Genomic DNA, 20,150 nt, shown 5'->3' with positions numbered 1-20,150 from the left:
CTAGCAAGTGAAGTTAGGGAACAATTTGAAATTAGTCAAGGCACCGAACATGGAAACTTCATCTCCTGAATCTGCAGCTGATAAAATACACAGAGCAATACAGTAGTTTTGTGGAGATGTATAAGTCTAATAGTATTGGCAACTTGGCCTCTTGGATATTGCACATAGATTCTACACAAAATGAAGCCATTTGAGCTTAGGTCAACAATGGCCAACCTAATCAATTCGGATAATCTAAAATGCAGTCCACATTACAGTCTATATGATACACGTCATAAAAGTGTATAGCCACAGAAAATCCACTAAAGAGATAGCTCACACATTTTATCTTCAAGGTGTTTGGGACTTTGAAATGTGAAGATAATATATTATATTAGACAAACGGAAGATGTGAGCTTGGGGCCATCGGGAGGATACCTGAATATTGCATCAGGACTCCTGTTACCCATCATTGGATTCAATGATGACACTAAGAAGAATAGCTCTTCAGTTCTCTCCATCAAGTTGCCTCATCACCAGCTTTGGTGGTGGCTCTAACCAAAGTCTGTGGAGCAACCTCTTCAAGTAGCTCACAGGTTTTATACTGCATCATCTTCTTTGATTGTGGCTTCAACCTGGATATCAAGGACAAGCACAACTCATAATTCTTGTCCATGCTAGAACCATTGGTTCACTATGTAGAGTTTTTTTTTCCTGAAGCCAAGGGCTTTAGGCTTCTCTTCTGCTGAGGAGCAATTTGAGGAGAACCTATTGGTGGGGTGGTACTCAAGATGTTGGTTGGGATGCTTCAGCTTTCAAAATTCTGTTCCAAGAGTTTCTTCCAAATTTATAAGAAACTCCCAATTCAGCTTTCCAGAGGTTACTGTGGTGCGGCAGGATAACCTCAGATACCTCACTTGCATATTTATACACGCTCATTATTCCAAGCAACGGTTCACACAAGGAATCAATACGAGAGAACTGGAGGCAAGTCACACATAGTGAATTCACAAACAAATCTATTTTCAATCCCAATAGATTATACAATTGCTTGAGCAGCAGGGTTGGGCTGACACGACTCTGTCCCTCAGGAGAAATTGAGCTGTGTCTTTACATCTTACTTTTGCTGGATCTCTGACTCGAGACCCCCTCTTCAGCAATTCATCTCCTCCCTGTCCACCCACCCTTTCCATTTATCTTCCCCTTTGAGCATCCTGCTAAAGTTATTTGTGCATTTGTGTTTTTCACTTCTTTGTAGCTGGTGTGATATCGTTCTTCTCTTGAAGTCTTCCCTCCTTTATTGCTGCTGAACTAAGAGAAAACTAATGAGCATTTGGAAGGGCAATCTTTTAGACTTATAAAAATATATTTCACGTCAGCAGAACCTTTCAGGTCGCACTGAATCTCGCAGGCTGGCGTGAGTTTTGTCGAGTTCTGCCAGATTTCATTGTCTGTTATAGGTATTTGGCCACTTAACCAGCTGTCTCGAATTCTAACTTTGAAGTTTTTATTCATCCCGGAAAGTTCATCATCATGCACATAATGTAAGTCTATGGAGCAAAAAGAGTCCGGATCTCACTTTAATCAAGAAACATCCAAAAGACTGGCTGACTCACAGATCCGGCATATAGTCATACAAGCTCTATCATAGCTAATGCCACCATAATTAAAATTAATACCTAAAAAATGACCCTTTAGCTAAACTGAAAACATCAAAATATTACTGTCGATGGATCTATTAAAAACATAGTCCGTGATCATGAGCGATCCCCTTACAATTAAGATTTACATTTACTCCCTAAGTCAAGGTACAGGCATACCAAAGGTGCAACCTCTGTAGCCGCACAGGGGCCCAAAAGGTAAGGGGGCCAGTACCACCTTCAAAGCAGCAAACAGCTTTTGTCACAGACACAAAGAGGGGCCCATATACTATCTGTGTCCACCACTGCCCACGTTATAATATACACTTAGTACTGAGACATAAGGCACAGCGTTAAAACAATTCTACCATAAAATCCATCAAGAACCGTTAACCTACTTGTTGACAGTTTCCATTTAGCGTCGGATTTGTTATTACGCTGCACAGAAGAAAAAAATGGAAAAAAGAACAAAACAGTTCTGAAGATAAATGTCAGACACAGCATTTTTAATATGAGCTAACAATGTTAATCAGGTTTCATTTCAGTGAGGAGCTATCCGTTCTCTTGACATTTCTGGTTTATTATAGCTCATAATAAACCAAGATGCAGTTTTTTTTTTGTTACAAGCTTGTGTTGTATCATTATTCCCTTGTTCCTCCTGACAAACTATTAATAAACTGAATATTATGTCCCCATTGTCAATGGTTTCGTCTCTACACTTGTGGTTCGCAACTGGGATGCCCACTGAAGTCCCCAAGTTGTGCCAGGACATTCTAGTTAAAAATGGTGGTAGCGCAGTGCAGGGGGCTAAGCATGATGGATCTTACCTCTTGATTTTTGCTATAACCAAGACTTGTGGGAATATTCAGGATTGTTGGGAAGCTCCTGCTCCTGCCTATCTGGAGAAGTAAGGGTCTATGTGTGTCTGCTACATATGCCCCCCATATAGCTACACCCGAATATAGCACTGAAAACACTGGCACGTGTCTGTGCAGAGCAGCTTTTCATTATAGTAGAGTATTTTAGCAATAAATTCAATGTAACTTGCTGCTCGGGGCCCTGCAGGCTGTTTTTACTTTCCAGTTAAATATTTCATAGAAATCTCTGCGCACACAACGCCCTCGTATTACTTGTGTGCATGCATGAAAAGGTGAATGATTAGACGGCCTCTTATTTAATACTCTGCACATCTGACATCCAGTCAAAGTATCTGAGATTCCAGTCCGGGCTTCATGAAGTTACAAACGCTGAGATATCTTGAGCAGTTCAGGCGATTTGAACGCATCATTAAACCCCAGTAGGGGGAAATATCTGATGCTAAGCTACAACGTTGATTATTTATTATATTTTTCCACAGCGGCTTCCAAAAGGATGTAGGTGTTTATCCTCCACAAAATGGATGAAAACAGTGAAAGCTGTGAATAAAATATCCGAGCGTTATCACACAGCTTTTATTTTACATACAAATCCGACCAGTCTATATATGAATTAGCAATGTGATGTCACAAACTGCTACTGTGAAGTCGTTATTAAGTGGCAAACCCAAACCTGCTTCATTCGTACATCTATCTATCTATCTATCTATCTATCTATTATCTATCTATTATCTATCTATCTATCTATCTATCTATCTATCTATCTATCTATCTATCTATCTATCTATCTATTATCTATCTATCTATTATCTATCTATCTATCTATCTATCTACTATTATTATTATTATTATTTATATAGCACTATTAATTCCATGGTGCTGTACATGAGAAGGGGTTACATCAAAATACAAATATCACTTACAGTAAGCAAACTAACAATGACAGACTGGTACAGAGGGAAGAGGACCCTGCCCTTGATGGCTTATGAGTCGCCCACCAGGGCAGGGTACTCGGCACCCGGTCCCGTCGCTTTTAAAAGGGGATGTCACAGTGGCTGCGACCCGGTCAGTGGTCCTGGGACTCACTGTAAAAAGGGAACAGTCTTTAAAGGTGAATTGTGAACACGTCTGTCATGACGCCATCTGTGGTGTTCGGTCAATAGGGGGACCGACGCTGCTTTAAAAGGGGTCCTCTGGGGGATGGTGTTGCAGCCAGCAATGATGGTGAAACTTCCCACAGGTGAAGCGGAGTCCCCAGGTGTCCTAGAGCGTATGGTAATGATGGTGTTTGACGGTCAATGAGTAAAGGACACAAGTTGTAAAGTCGTTACCTGGTTTACTGTAGTTGGCAGGCCACAGTCCAAGGTACCGGAAACAGGTACATCAGGAGTCCAGGCAGCCCGGAAACAAGTAAAATCCCCTTGGCAAGTCAGGTTGGGAGCCTTGCACTGTGCACTTGCTATAGTCCCTTGCTGTCTGTAATGTCCTAACAAGGTCCGGGTTTCTTCCCTTGTCCTGGGACAGGTACCGGGATGGTAGGCAGCTTGAGCAGTTCCTTCTGGGGTCTCTGCACAGTGACTCCAGGTTCCAGGGTGCTGATGTACCACAGGCTTAATTTGGGCAGTATACGTGTAGTTCTGTGCCCTCCGGTTCTGCTAGGTGTCCTACAGTTCCACTCTAGCCTCGGGCTCCCGGTACCCGGTCTCTGTGCTTTTGCTCTTAGGAGGCCCTCTTGCAGCCTCCGAGAGCCCTGAAATTTCTCCTCTGCTCCTTTCCTGTTTGCTCTCCAGACTGTCTGATCCAGACTAAACTAGCTTCTTCTCCGGACCAGGATTTTTATTCAGGGAAGCTGCCCTGAAAACGGGTTTAGAGCTCCAGCTCGTGGGCTGGATTCAGAAGGTGTTGTGTGTGTGGTTTACCTGCTAAAGAGATCCCTCTTGTATCCAGGCATAGCACCACCCTCCCCAAGAGGAAGGCAGCACTACTGTGGTATCTGAACTCCTGGGGTGCCATCCTTACATTCTACAGGATTATTGGGGAAGGAGACAGTAGGTTGAGGGTTGCAGTAGCTCCAATGGTGTTGAGGTGGCATGTGGTTATTGCAGGCTGTAAGCTTCTTTGAAGAGGTGGGTTTTCAGGTTTCTTTTGAAGGATCCAAATGTGGTGGATAACCGGACGTGTTCGGGCACAGAATTCCAGAGGATGGGAGAAATTCGGAAGAAGTCTTGGACGCGATTGGGTGAGGAGCGAATAAGTGTGGAGGAAAGAAGGAGGTCTTGGGAGGACCGGAGATTACGTGAGGGAAGATATTGAGAGATTAGTTTGGAAATATACGGAGGAGGAAGCTTATGGATGGCTTTGTAGGTCAGTGTTAGTAGTTTAAACTGGATACGCTGGGAAATTGGGAGCCAGTGAAGGGATTTGCAAAGAGGGGAAGCAGGAGTGTAGGGAAGAGAGAGATTACTTAGTCGGCAGCAGAGTTAAGGATGGACTGGAGGGGTGCGAGAGTGTTAGAAGGTAGGCCACAGAGGAGGATGTTGCAGTAGTCGAGGCGGGAGATGATTAGGGCATGCACAAGCATTTTGGTAGAGTGAGGGTTGAGGAAAGGACGGACAGGATCTATCTATCTATTATCTATCATCTATGTATCTATCTATCCATCTATTATCTATCTATCCATCTATCCAGTAGTGTAGCTACCAGGGTGCAGATGGTGCGAGCGCCCCGGGTTCGGAGCTCAGAGGGGGCCCACACAGTGCTGCGCTACTGTAACTGTATTGGCACGCGCAGGGGCAGAGCAGAGCAGGGAGAATCTGCCTCCCTGCTCTGCCGCCCGGCCGCTATGGGGCTCCTGAGCAGGTGTGGGGGGGGGGGGGGGGGCGGTGCCAGTAGTGGGCCCCCTGCCCATCACCGCAAGGTCAGCTGTATCGGCATTTAGCCGATACAGCTCGCTGCATTGATAAGAGAAGGAGCGCTCAGAGCTCCTTCTCCCATCATCCCCCTGTCAGCGTCTGACATCACCAACGCCGACACTGACAGTGGGCTCGGTGCCCACTGTCAGGCGATGAGCTGGAGCTCGGAGCACCGCTGGAACAAGGACGAAGAGAGGTGAGTATTTATTTATAGTTTTTTTATGGGTGCTGCCTTATATTACAGGATCTGCCTATGGGGGTACTGTCTTATACTACAGGGTCTGCCTATGGGGGCACCGTCTTATACTTACAAAGTCTTGTTATGGATCTGCAGCACAGAACTAAGGTAAAAGGGGGAAAACTGACCCTGCACTATGACTAGGCTGAAACCCTACGATGGAGTGGGTGACCCATTCCTTGCGAATAGACCCACCGACGATCCTAGGTTAATCTCAAGCAAAGACCTATAGATAAGGGGAAGGGGTTCCCTAAAAGAACTAAGGACTGGGTACAAAAACGGGTCACCTCCTAATAGAAAACAAAGAAAAGGCTGAAGGCTGCAGAAACCAATAGAACACAGGAAATAAGGCTAGCAGAACCAGTGGTACCAGCACTGCACAAATAACATACACAGAAGACAAAGCAAAGCACCAACCTGGAGCTCAAGCTGTCCAGCAAGGACTGGGAGGCAGGTGCTGGTTAATAAAGAGTGAAACAAACACCTGAACCAAGACAAACCCAGCACCAGAGGAAAAAGACCAGCAGCCAGAACTCCACAAGAAAATGGTGGATAGTAACAAGATTCTAACAGGTCTGCCTCTAGGGGTACTGTCTTATAATACAGGGTCTGCCTATGGGGTGCTGTCTTATACTACAGGATCTGCCTATGGGGGTGCTGCCGTATACTACAGGATCTGCCTATGAGGGTGCTGCCTTATGCTACAGGATCTGCCTATGGGGGTGCTGCCTTATACTACAGGGTCTACCTATGGGGGTGCTGCCTTATACTACAGGATCTGCCTATGGGGGTGCAGCCTTATATTATGGGATCTGCCTATGGGGGTGCTGCCTTATGTTACAGGGTCTGCCTATGAGGGTACTGCCTTATACTAGCACCCCCATAGTCATATCCTGTAGTATAAGGCAGGACCCCCATAGGCAGACCCTGTAGTATAAGGCAACACCCCATGGGCAGACCCTGTAGTATAAGGCAGCACCCCCATAGGCAGATCTGCTTATGGGGTGCTGCCTTATATTACAGGGTCTACCTATGGCGTGCTGCCTTATACTACAGGGTCTGCCTATGGGGGAACTGTCTTATACTACAGAGTCTGCCTATGGGGGTACTGTCTTATACTACAGGGCCTGCTTATCGAGGTACTGTCTTATACTACAGGGTCTGCCTATAGGGGTACTGTCTTATACTATGGGGTCTGCCTATGGGGGTACTGTCTTATACTACAGGGTCTGCTTATGGGGGTACTGTCTTATACTTACAGGGTCTGCCTATGGGGGTACTGCCTTATACTACAGGATCTGCCTATGGGTGTGCTGCCTTATACTACAGGATCTGCCTATGAGGGTGCTGCCTTATATTACAGGATCTGCCTATGGGGGTGCTGCCTTATACTACAGGATCTGCCTATGGGGTTCTGCCTTATACTTCAGGATTTGCCTATTCGGGTGCTTCCTTATACTACAGAATCTGCCTTAAGGGTTGCTGCCTTATACTACAGGATCTGCCTATTGGCATGCTGCCTTATACTTCAGAGTCTGCCTATGGTTGCTGCCTTGTGCTATAGAGTCTGCCTATGGGGAGTGCATTATACTATATTGAGGACTATCTAGTGCATTATACTATATGGAGGCCATCTAGTGGGCCATCGTACAGTGTGGGGCTTACAGTGAGGGGGCCAACGTACAGTGTGTGGATTACAGTGAAGGGGCCACCATACAGTTTGGAGGCTTCTAAGGGGTCAGTATACTGTGTGGATGGTACTATACAGTGAGGAGGCATTATACTGTGTATACGAAAGCATCATACTGTGTATAAGGGAGCTGTACAGGGGGGAGACTCGGGACATTAATCAATGCAAAGTGGGCACTTATTGTTATAAGGGAACTCAGGTTACTGGGACTATCAAAGGGGCACACAGGGCAATATTACTTTCTAGGGTGCAAAATATGGGCTTTGTTTTCTAGAGTACTTGCACCTGGCATTACTATATTATAGAGGGGTGCTTTAGAATTTAGAGGGCACAGAGAATCACACAGCAGGCGCAGTAATAGGGACACATACGGCAGCGCGGCTCAGTATTGGGGTATCAGGGGCAGTAATAGGGACACATATGGCAGCAGCGGCTCAGTATTGGGGTATCAGGGGCAGTAATAGGGACACATACGGCAGCAATGGCTCAGTATTGGGGTATCAGTGGCAGTAATAGGGACACATACGGCAGCAGCGGCTCAGTGTTGTGGTATCAGGGGCAATAATAGGGACACATACGGCAGCAGCAGCTCAGTATTGGGGTATCAGGGGCAGTAATAGGGACACATATGGCAGCAGCGGCTCAGTATTGGGGTATCAGGGGCAATAATAGGGACACATACGGCAGCGCGGCTGAGTATTGGGGTATCAGGGGCAGTAATAGGGATACATATGGCAGCAGCGGCTCAGTATTGGGGTATCAGGGGCAGTAATAGGGACACATACGGCAGCAGCGGCTCAGTATTGGGGTATCAGGTGTAGTAATAGGGACACATATGGCAGCAGCGGCTCAGTATTGGGGTATCAGGTGCAGTAATAGGGACACATACGGCAGCAGCGGCTCAGTATTGGGGTATCAGGTGTAGTAATAGGGACACATATGGCAGCAGCGGCTCAGTATTGGGGTATCAGGTGCAGTAATAGGGACACATACGGCAACAGCGGCTCAGTATTGGGGTATCAGGGGCAGTAATAGGGACACATACGGCAGCAGCGGCTCAGTATTGGGGTATCAGGGGCAGTAATAGGGACACATACGGCAGCAGCAGCTCAGTATTGGGGTATCAGGGGCAGTAATAGGGACACATACGGCAGCAGTGGCTCAGTATTGGGGTATCAGCAGGATGAGGAGTTTGTGCAGGTTGCGATTAGATGGTGATGGCTGGAAATGTGAGAAGTGAAATGTGTCTTTGTTGTATTCTCTGCAGGTGAGTCATTGCTGGAAGAAGTTGTCATGTCGCTCTGGGCCAGATGGAAAAGATGTGAAAAGTGAATGATTCCATCAGAAAGGACGTCAGTGGTAAGTCACCATCTATAACTGTGCAGTGATCTCTTATATGTTCTGTAGGGCTAGTATCTACCACTGACCATATGGCAGTAATATCCATGTTGGTCTTTATATAGAGATTATCTTCAGTAACAGCGCAATCATTTGCTGAGGTTCTCCTCCACCAATAGGGTACGTCACTACTACATTACACCACATGAAGAAAAAAAGGTGACATTGTATCACTCTACACAGTAACAGGACCGCCCCCCCCCATTTAAAACAATATCCCCAAAAAATAAAATGAATACATGACTGCAGTAATATCCCTTAATTAGTCCCTATGGTAATAATATTCCCCATCCTGGGCCCTGTGTGTCTCATTCCTGGCTCCAGCCATATGTTCTCCCATCCTGCCCTCATGAGTATCCATTCTGCCCCATATGATCTCCCCATCCTGCCCCATCAGTCTCCATTGTATCCATCCTGCCCCATGATCCAATCCTGCCCCCATGTCTTTCACTCTGCCCCGTATCTCCATTCTTGCCCCACCTGTCTCCAGTCCTGCCCCCAGTGCTCCAGCATTCTGCCCCCAGTGTGTCCAGCAATCTGCCCCAGTGTGTCCAGCATTCTGCCCCCAGTGGGTCCAGCATTCTGCCCCCAGTGTGTCCAGCATTCTACCCCCAGTGTGTCCAGCATTCTGCCCCCAGTATCTCCAGCATTCTACCCCCAATGTGTCCAGCATTCTGCCCCCAGTGCTCCAGCATTCTGCCCCCAGTGTGTCCAGCATTTTACCCCCAGTGTATCCAGAATTCTGCCCCCAGTATCTCCAGCATTCTACCCCCAGTGTGTCCAGCATTCTGCCCCCAGTGTGTCCAGCATTCTACCCCCAGTATCTCCAGCATTCTACCCCCAGTGTGTCCAGCATTCTACCCCCAGTGTGTCCAGCATTCTACCCCCAGTGTGTCCAGAATTCTGCCCCCAGTATCTCCAGCATTCTACCCCCAGTGTGTCCAGCATTCTACCCCCAGTGTGTCCAGCATTTTACCCCCAGTGTGTCCAGAATTCTGCCCCCAGTATCTCCAGCATTCTACCCCCAGTGTGTCCAGCATTCTGCCCCCAGTGTGTCCAGCATTCTACCCCCAGTGTGTCCAGAATTCTACCCCCAGTGTGTCCAGCATTCTACCCCCAGTGTGTCCAGCATTCTACCCCCAGTGTGTCCAGCATTCTGCCCCCAGTGTGTCCAGCATTCTACCCCGTGTGTCCAGAATTCTGCCCCCAGTATCTCCAGCATTCTGCCCCCAGTGTGTCCAGCATTCTACCCCCAGTGTGTCCAGCATTCTGCCCCCAGTGTGTCCAGCATTCTACCCCCAGTGTGTCCAGCATTTTGCCCCCAATATCTCCAGCATTCTACCCCCAGTGTGTCCAGCAATCTGCCCCCAGTGTGTCCAGCATTCTGCCCCCAGTGTGTCCAGCAATCTGCCCCCAGTGTGTCCAGCAATCTGCCCCAGTGTGTCCAGGATTCTGCCCCCAGTGTGTCCAGCATTCTGCCCCCAGTGTGTCCAGTATTCTGCCCCCGGTATCTCCAGCTTTCTGCCCCAGTATCTCCAGCATTCTGCCCTAGTGTCTCCAGCATTCTGCCCCCAGTGCTCCAGCATTCTCCCCCAGTGGGTCCAGCAATCTGCCCCAGTGTGTCCAGCATACTCCCCCAGTGTGTCCAGCATTCTGCCCCCTGCTCCGTGTCTCCAGCATTCTGCCCTGGGGCCCTCTGGATCGTCACTCTCAATAATAAAAAAAAAGAAAAGTTCTTCTTACCTGGCCGCGCTCCTACGGCGAAGGTGAAGATCCCTCCACTCAGCTGAAGCGCTCACTTGCCGGCAACTAACACTGACATCAGAAGCCGGCAACGTGCGTACTGCGGCTGACGTCAGCTGCCAGCCTCCGATTGGCTGTCAGCTGTTAACTAATAGTGTTGCCGCAGCGTCGCTAAGGGCCTGGTTTAGCCTGCCGGTAGGGGCCCGGTGAGCATATGAGACGGGCCCGATGCGGGCCCCCTCTGCCCACCGGGCCCCATACACCAGTCAGGGCAGTAATGCCCTAATGGCGGCCCTGGAGATGCTTCGGGAATACGTCAGCTGTGTTTTCCTGAAGCATCTTCTTTGGAGTCTTTTCAATTGCTTTTGCGGCATCTTTACCCCCAGCATCTAGTAGCGAGCAGTTTTCGAGCAGAAGAATGGACCGATCACTTCTTTTTACCGCTTCATGTCTTTGGAAACCAGAAGCAGTTAAAAGAAGTTGAAAAATAAATTAATGCATAATCAGATGGTGGTTATTACATAAACCATGTTCATTCTTTTAACATTTATTGAGCATTTTTCCAAGCAGGTTATGAAGCGTACTCTGCTGAAACAGACATTGTGTGCACATAACTTTTGAGAGTTACAAACTCTGGATGCAGAAAGAGCTCACTGACTAACTCTCAATTAACTCATTCTGCAGCTACGAATGGAAAGAGCAACACATAAGTTATAGAAGACAAATAGTGCAAATAATTAATGAAGCTAAAATGATTTTTAGCCAAAAGCTTAATAATTTAAGTTAAGAAAAAATTACCCTGAAGATTTCATATCCTTTAAAACAAAAGCTGTAAGTAGTAGAGAAAAGAGACCTATAAAAAAAAATTCAAAATTGCATACCCTGTCCTGGTTCAAGTTGGTAGGATTTTCTGTGAAAGATAACATTATAGCGTCCATAGGGTGTAGGGGATGCCAGGGACTGATTCTTTTGGTGCCAGATTATCAGACTTTTTTCTAAACTTTGCAGATAGATGAGCTCATGTATGCCCTTAACCAGCTACTATGACTTCACATTTACATTTTTTTTCCTCTTCACTGCAATATTTAGTGCTCCTGAACTATGTTTTATAGGAATTGTGCTCCCCTATTGAATACCACGGAGGCAGCACAAGGCAACATTATAAATAAATGATAATAATTGTTATCACCCTCTGTAGAGTAAGAAGGCAATTGGCCTATTCGATAAAATATTTATGTAAGGAATTATGATATTTCTGAAAACCCACAGAAATTAATGGCAACATCTTAAGAGAATACTAGGTCTAAATAAATGAAATTGTTTAGAACTTGGTAAGATGCGGCATAAAATGTGCATTTTTTTTCTGTGCCCAGAAAGACCTTTTTTACTTTAGAACACTGAGTATGTAGGGGGTGCATCTTTCAGAATAAAGGGCAGACCTTTTTTTTAGTGGTTCCTACCAGGCGGCTGTATTATATGCAGTGCAGGCAGATAGAAACTATGTACTGTACATGGAGAACAGTTCTGGCCATTATTAAATAAAGGCTGCAATGTAAGATCTCTGCATAGAGAAACATCCTAAAACGTTTACATTTCCAGCATACGTGTTTTGATGGTGGAGATACTTTATGTCCAAAATGGAGCCCCGGAGTCTCGTGAAACTTGTCTCCTCTCTACAATCTGGCCCTGTGTATCTGTACCCACTACATACACACGTGGTCAAAATTGTTGGTCCCCCTCGTTTAATGACACAAAAACCCACAATGGTGACAGAAATAACTTGAATCTGACAAAAGTAATAATAAACTAAAAATCTATGAAAATGAACAAATGAAAGTCAGACATTGATTTTCAACCATGCTTCCACAGAATAAAAAAAAAAAACCTCATGAAATAGGTCTGGACAGAAATGATGGTTCCCCTGAAAATAATGTGACAATAGGGACATGTTAAATCAAGGTGTGTCCACTAACTAGCATCACAGGTGTCTACAATCTTGGAATCAGTGAGTGGGCCTGTATATAGGGCTACAGATACCCACTGTGCTGTTTGGTGACATGGTGTGTATCACACTCAACCTGGACCAGAGGAAGTGAAGGAAAGAGTTGTCTCAGGAGATTAGAAAGAAAATTATAGACAAACATGTTAAAGGTAAAAGTTATAAGACCATCTCCAAGCAGCTTGATGTTCCTGTGACTACAGTTGCACATATTATTCAGAAATTTTTGATCCATGGGACTGTAGCCAACCTCCCTGGATGTGGCCGCAGGAGGAAAATTGATGACAAATCAAAGAGACGTATAATGCGAATGGTGACAAAAGAGCCCAGAAAAACTTCAAAAATTGAACTTTTTGGCAAGGCACATCAGCTCTATGTTCACAGATGGAAAAATGAAACATATCAAGAAAAAACTCTGTCCCTACTGTGAAGCATGGAGGAGGCTCTGTTATGTTCTGGGGCTGCTTTGCTGCACCTGGCACAGGGTGTTGTGAATTCCGCTCTTGGGCTCCCTCCGGTGGTTGTAAGTGGCACTTTTGTGAGTTCTGCTCTTGGGCTCCCTCTTGTGGTTTCTAGTGGTATGGCTGCTCCTTGGAGTTAGCTGTCATCAGCTGCCTCCACTTATCGTCTCTTCTGCTCCGCTATTTAAGTCTGGCTCTTTCTTCAGCCTGTGCCACTTGTCAATGTTTGGCTGGCTGGATTCACATCTCTGCTTGGATTCTCCTGGTTTTCTGACCAGTTCTGCAAAGATAAGTTCTGGCTTTGCTCATTTCAGTCCACATGTTGTGGACTTATTGTTCTGTGCATTCTATATTTGTTCAGCTTGTCAGTATGGATTATTTCTGTTAGCTGGAAGCTCTGGGAAGCAGATTTACCCTCCACACCTTTAGTCAGGTGTGGAGATTTTGTAAACTCTGTGTGGATTGTTTTGTAGTTTTTATACTGACCGCACAGTATCCTTTCCTGTCCTATCTATCTATCTAGACTGGCCTCCTATGCTAAAATCTGATTTCATTTCTGCGTATGTTATTTTCCCCTCCTCTCACCGTCAATATTTGTGGAGGGCTATCTTTCCTTTGGGGATTTTCTCTGAGGCAAGATAGGTTTCTTGTTTCCATCTTTAGGGGACGTTAGATCTTAGGCTGTGCCGAGGGGTCTAGGGAGCGTCAGGTACCCCCCACGGCTATTTTTAGTTGCGCTGCTAGGTTCAGGGTTTGCAGTCAGTACAGATACCACCTCCTTCAGAGCTTGTATCATGTTGTTCCTAAACCACCAGATCATAACAGTACAAGTGGCCAAAAATGAATTAAATGTATCTCAAAAGAAGGAAAAGAAAGTTCTGAACCATTTTTTTTTTTGTGCTTTGGTTTGTCCTTTTTTTTTTCCTCTTGATATCTGGGTGGTTCAGGATATATGTTTTGGCATGGATGTTCAGGGTTTGTTTTCTCGTGTGGATCAACTTGCTGCAAGAGTACAGAGTATCCAGGACTATGTTGTCCAGACTCCGGCTTTAGAGCCCAGAATTCCTACTCCTGATTTGTTTTTTTGGGACAGATCCAAGTTTTTGAACTTTAAAAATAACTGCAAATTGTTTTTTGCTTTGAAACCCCGTTCTTCTGGTGATCCCATTCAGCAGGTGAAAATCATCATATCCTTGCTGCGTGGTGACCCTCAAGACTGGGCTTTTTCTCTTGAAACAGGGGATCCGGCATTATTGAATGTAGATGCATTTTTTCAAGCGCTCGGATTATTGTATGACGAACCTAATTCTGTGGATCATGCAGAAAAAACCCTGTTGGCCTTGTGTCAAGGTCAGGAAGCGGCAGAGTTATACTGCCAGAAATTTAGAAAATGGTCTGTGCTCACTAAATGGAATGAAGAGGCTCTGGCTGCTATTTTCAGAAAAGGTTTTTCTGAAACCCTTAAAGATGTTATGGTGGGCTTTCGTACGCCTGCCGGTTTGAGCGAATCTATGTCTCTAGCCATTCAGATTGATCGGCGTCTGCGCGAGCGCAAAGCTGTGCACCATATGGCAGTATCCTCTGAGCATAGTCCTGAACCTATGCAATGTGATAGGATTTTGACTAGAATAGAACGGCAGGAATTCAGACGTCAGAATAGGCTGTGTTTTTACTGTGGTGATTCGGCTCATGTTATCTCTGATTGCCCTAAGCGTACTAAGAGAGTCGCTAGGTCTGTTACCATTAGTACTATACAGCCTAAATTTCTCTTATCTGTGACTCTGATTTGCTCATTGTCATCCGTTTCTGTCATGGCATTTGTGGATTCAGGCGCTGCCCTGAACTTAATGGACTTAGAATTCGCCAGGCGCTGTGGTTTTTCCTTGCAGCCTTTGCAGAGCCCTATTCCTTTGAGGGGCATTGATGCTACACCCTTGGCCAAGGATAAACCTCAGTACTGGACACAGATGACTATGTACATGGCTCCTGCACATCAGGAAGATTGCCGTTTTCTGGTGTTGCATAACCTGCATGATGTTGTTGTACTGGGATTTCCATGGTTACAGGAACATAATCCGGTGCTGGATTGGAAAACTATGTCGGTGACTAGTTGGGGTTGTCGAGGAGTACATAGTGACGTTCCTTTGATGTCAATTTCCTCTTCCCCCTCTTCTGAGGTCCCTGAGTTTTTGTCGGATTTCCAGGATGTATTTGATGAGCCCAAGTCCAGTTCCCTTCCTCCACATAGGGACTGTGATTGTGCTATTAACTTGATTCCTGGTTGTAAGTTCCCTAAGGGCCGACTTTTCAATCTGTCTGTGCCAGAGCATGCCGCCATGCGGAGCTATGTTAAGGAATCTTTGGAGAAAGGGCATATTCGGCCCTCTTCGTCACCATTGGGAGCGGGTTTCTTTTTTGTTGCTAAGAAGGATGGCTCCTTGAGACCCTGTATTGATTATCGTCTTCTTAATAAGATCACGGTCAAATTCCAACACCCCTTGCCTCTGCTTACTGATTTGTTTGCTCAGAATAAGGGGGCTAGTTGGTTTACTAAGATTGACCTCCGAGGGGCATATAATCTTGTTCGTATTAAACAGGGTGATGAATGGAAAACTGCATTTAATAAGCCCAAAGGCCATTTTGAATACCTTGTGATGCCATTTGGGCTCTCTAATGCTCCATCTGTGTTCCAGTCTTTCATGCATGATATTTTCCGCAATTATCTTGATAAATTCATGGTCGTATACTTGGATGATATTTTGATTTTTTCCAATGATTGGGAGTCTCATGTGAAGCAGGTCAGGATGGTGTTCCAGATCCTTCGTGATAATGCTTTATTTGTGAAGGGGTCTAAGTGCCTATTCGAAGTTCAGAAGGCCTCTTTTTTGGGTTTTATTTTTTCACCCTCGTCTATAGAAATGGATCCTGTTAAGGTCCAAGCTATTCATGACTGGATCCAACCCACATCTGTGAAGGGTCTTCAAAAATTTTTGGGCTTTGCTAATTTCTATCGCCGTTTCATTGCCAACTTTTCCAGTGTGGTTAAGCCTCTTACTGATTTGACGAAGAAAGGCGCTGATGTGACGAATTGGTCCTCTGAGGCTGTTGAGGCCTTTCAGGAGCTTAAACGCCGATTTACTTCTGCCCCTGTGTTGCGTCAACCGGATGTTTCTCTTCCTTTTCAGGTTGAGGTCGATGCTTCTGAGATTGGGGCAGGGGCCGTTTTGTCTCAGAGGGAGTCTGATGGTTCTTTGATGAAACCGTGTGCTTTTTTTTCCAGAAAGTTTTCGCCTGCAGAACGCAATTATGATGTCGGCAATCGGGAGTTGTTGGCTATGAAGTGGACGTTTGAGGAGTGGCGACATTGGCTTGAGGGAGCTAAACACCGCGTTGTGGTCCTGACCGATCATAAGAATCTGATTTACCTCGAGTCGGCCAAGCGGCTGAATCCTAGACAGGCTCGATGGACCTGTTTTTCTCCCGTTTTGATTTTGTGGTCTCGTATCTTCCGGGATCTAAGAATGTTAAGGCTGATGCCCTCTCTAGGAGTTTTTCGCCTGATTCTCCTGGAGTCCTGGAGCCGGTTGGCATTCTTAAGGAGGGGGTGATTCTTTCTGCTATCTCCCCTGATTTGCGGCGGGTGCTTCAGGAATTTCAGGCTGATAGGCCTGACCGCTGTCCAGTGGGGAAGCTGTTTGTTCCTGATAGATGGACAAGTAAGGTAATTTCTGAGGTTCATTGTTCAGTGTTGGCTGGTCATCCTGGGATTTTTGGTACCAGAGATTTGGTTGCTAGGTCCTTTTGGTGGCCTTCCTTGTCTCGCGATGTGCGTGCTTTTGTGCAGTCCTGTGGGACTTGCGCCCGGGCCAAGCCTTGCTGTTCCCGCGCTAGTGGGTTGCTTTTGCCTTTGCCGGTCCCTGAGAGGCCCTGGACGCATATTTCCATGGATTTTATTTCGGATCTTCCTGTTTCCCAGAAGATGTCTGTTATCTGGGTTGTTTGTGACCGGTTCTCTAAAATGGTCCATCTGGTACCTTTGCCTAAGGTGCCTTCCTCCTCAGATCTGGTTCCATTGTTTTTTCAGCATGTGGTTCGTTTGCATGGCATTCCGGAGAATATTGTGTCTGACAGAGGTTCTCAGTTTGTCTCTAGATTTTGGCGGGCCTTTTGTGCTAGGATGGGCATTGATTTTTCTTTTTCTTCGGCGTTTCATCCTCAGACTAATGGCCAAACTGAGCAAACTAATCAGACCTTGGAGACCTATTTGAGATGCTTTGTGTCTGCTGATCAGGATGATTGGGTGTCTTTCTTGCCGTTGGCCGAGTTTGCCCTTAATAATCGGGCTAGTTCGGCTACTTTGGTTTCACCTTTCTTTTGTAATTTTGGTTTTCATCCTCGTTTTTCTTCTGGGCAGGTTGAGCCTTCTGATTGTCCTGGTGTTAATTCTGTGGTGGACAGGCTGCATCAGATTTGGACTCATGTGGTGGACAATTTGACGTTGTCTCAGGAAAGGGCTCAACGTTTTGCTAACCGCCGTCAGCGTGTTGGTCCCCGGCTTCGTGTGGGGGATATGGTTTGGTTGTCTTATCGTCATGTTCCTATGAAGGTTTCTTCTCCTAAGTTTAAGCCTCGGTTTATTGGTCCTTATAAAATTTCTGAAATTATTAATCCGGTGTCTTTTCGTTTGGCTCTTCCTGACTCTTTTGCCATTCATGATGTTTTCCATAGATCTTTGTTGCGGAGATATGTGGTGCCCGTTGTTCCCTCGGTTGACCCTCCTGCCCCGGTGTTGGTTGAGGTAGAGTTGGAATATGAGGTTGAGAAGATTTTGGATTCTCGTTTTTCGAGGCGGAGGCTTCAGTATCTTGTCAAGTGGAAGGGTTATGGCCAGGAGGATAATTCTTGGGTTGTTGCCTCCGATGTCCATGCTACCGATTTGGTTCGTGCTTTTCACTTGGCTCGTCCTGATCGGCCTGGGGGCTCTGGTGAGGGTTCGGTGACCCCTCCTCAAGGGGGGGGGGTACTGTTGTGAATTCCGCTCTTGGGCTCCCTCCGGTGGTTGTAAGTGGCACTTTTGTGAGTTGTGCTCTTGGGCTCCCTCTTGTGGTTTCTAGTGGTATGGCTGCTCCTTGGAGTTAGCTGTCATCAGCTGCCTCCACTTATCGTCTCTTCTGCTCCACTATTTAAGTCTGGCTCTTTCTTCAGCCTGTGCCACTTGTCAATGTTTGGCTGGCTGGATTCACATCTCTGCTTGGATTCTCCTGGTTTCCTGACCAGTTCTGCAAAGATAAGTTCTGGCTTTGCTCATTTCAGTCCACATGTTGTGGACTTATTGTTCTGTGCATTCTATATTTGTCCAGCTTGTCAGTATGGATTATTTCTGTTAGCTGGAAGCTCTGGGAAGCAGATTTACCCTCCACACCTTTAGTCAGGTGTGGAGATTTTGTAAACTCTGTGTGGATTGTTTTGTAGTTTTTATACTGACCGCACAGTATCCTTTCCTGTCCTATCTATCTAGCTAGACTGGCCTCCTATGCTAAAATCTGATTTCATTTCTGCGTATGTTATTTTCCCCTCCTCTCACCGTCAATATTTGTGGGGGGCTATCTTTCCTTTGGGGATTTTCTCTTAGGCAAGATAGGTTTCCTGTTTCCATCTTTAGGGGACGTTAGATCTTAGGCTGTGCCGAGGGGTCTAGGGAGCGTCAGGTACCCCCCACGGCTATTTTTAGTTGCGCTGCTAGGTTCAGGGTTTGCGGTCAGTACAGATACCACCTCCTTCAGAGCTTGTCTCATGTTGTTCCTAAACCACCAGATCATAACAACAGGGTGTCTAGAAACAGTGCAGGGTACAATGAAATCTCAAGACTATCGTGGGATTCTAGAGAGAAGTGTGCTGCCCAGTTTCAGAGAGCTTGGTCTACGTCGCAGGTCATGGATCTTGCAACAGGATAATGACCCAAAACACACAGAAAAAAACACCTAAGAATGGCTAAGAGGAAAACATTGGACTATTCTAAAGTGGCCTTCTATGAGCCCTGACCTAAATCCTCTTGAGCATCTTTGGAAAGAGCTGAAACATTCTGTCTGGAAAAGGCAACCTTCAAACATGAGACAACTGGAGCAGTTTGCTCTTGAGGAGCGGCCAAAATACCTGCCGAGAGGTGCAGAAGTCTCATTGACAGTTACAGGAATCGTTTGATTGCAGTGATTTACTCAAAAGGTTGTGCAACAAAATATTAAGTTAAGGGTACCATCACTTCTGTCCAGGCCTATTTCATAAGTTGAATTTTTTTTTTAATTCTGTGGAAGCATGGTTGAAAAGCAATGTCTGACTTTCATTTGTTAATTTTCATAGATTTTTTATTTATTATTACTTTTGTCAGATTCAAGTTATTTCTGTGACTACTGTGGGTTTTTCTGTCATTCAACGAGGGGTACAAACAATTTTGACCACGTGTGTATAGTATCAGCCCGCACATAGCCTCCTGTATACAGTATAAGCATGCACATGGCCTTCTAAATTTGGTATGACCCCACACATAGTCTCCAATATATAGTCTGAACCCACCCATAGCCTCCTATATACAGTACGAGCCCGCACATAGTCTCCTATATACAGTATGAGCCAGTACATAGTCTCTTATATATAGTATGAGCCAGCACATAGTCTCCTATATGCAGTCTGAAGCTACATATACTGTAGCATCCTATATACAGTATGAGCCCCCACATAGCCTCCTGTATGCAGTCTAAGCCCACACATAGCCTTCTGTATACAGTGTGAGGTCGCACATAGCCTCCTCGATACAGTGTGATCCTGCCCATAGCCTCCTATATACTGTACAGTCTGAGCCCACACATAGCCTCCTGTATACAGTGTGAGGTCGCACATAGCCTCCTCGATACAGTGTGATCCTGCCCATAGCCTCCTGTATACTGTACAGTCTGAGCCCACACATAGCCTCCTGTATACAGTGTGAGGTCGCACATAGCCTCCTCGATACAGTGTGATCCTGTCCATAGCCTCGAATATACTGTACAGTCTGAGCCTGCACATAGCCTCCTGTATACAGTGTGAGGTCGCACATAGCCTCCTCGATACAGTGTGATCCTGCCCATAGCCTCGAATATACTGTACAGTCTGAGCCTGCACATAGCCTCCTGTACACAGTGTGAGGTTGCACATAACCTGCTATATACAATATGAGCCCGC

The 20,150-nt window shown here is 45.9% G+C and overlaps 1 pseudogene; it reads right to left on the bottom strand.

Annotated features, from left to right (window-relative positions):
* Positions 1-765: 765 nt before the first annotated feature.
* Positions 766-20,150, bottom strand: part of LOC138652226 (ATP-dependent DNA helicase PIF1-like) — a 118,717-nt pseudogene continuing 99,332 nt past the window's right edge.

Source organism: Ranitomeya imitator, chromosome 10 (assembly GCF_032444005.1).
Source record: "Ranitomeya imitator isolate aRanImi1 chromosome 10, aRanImi1.pri, whole genome shotgun sequence".
Taxonomy (NCBI): domain Eukaryota; kingdom Metazoa; phylum Chordata; class Amphibia; order Anura; family Dendrobatidae; genus Ranitomeya; species Ranitomeya imitator.
The sequence above is the reverse complement of the archived record's forward strand: the minus strand, read 5'-3'. Positions and strand labels throughout refer to the sequence as shown.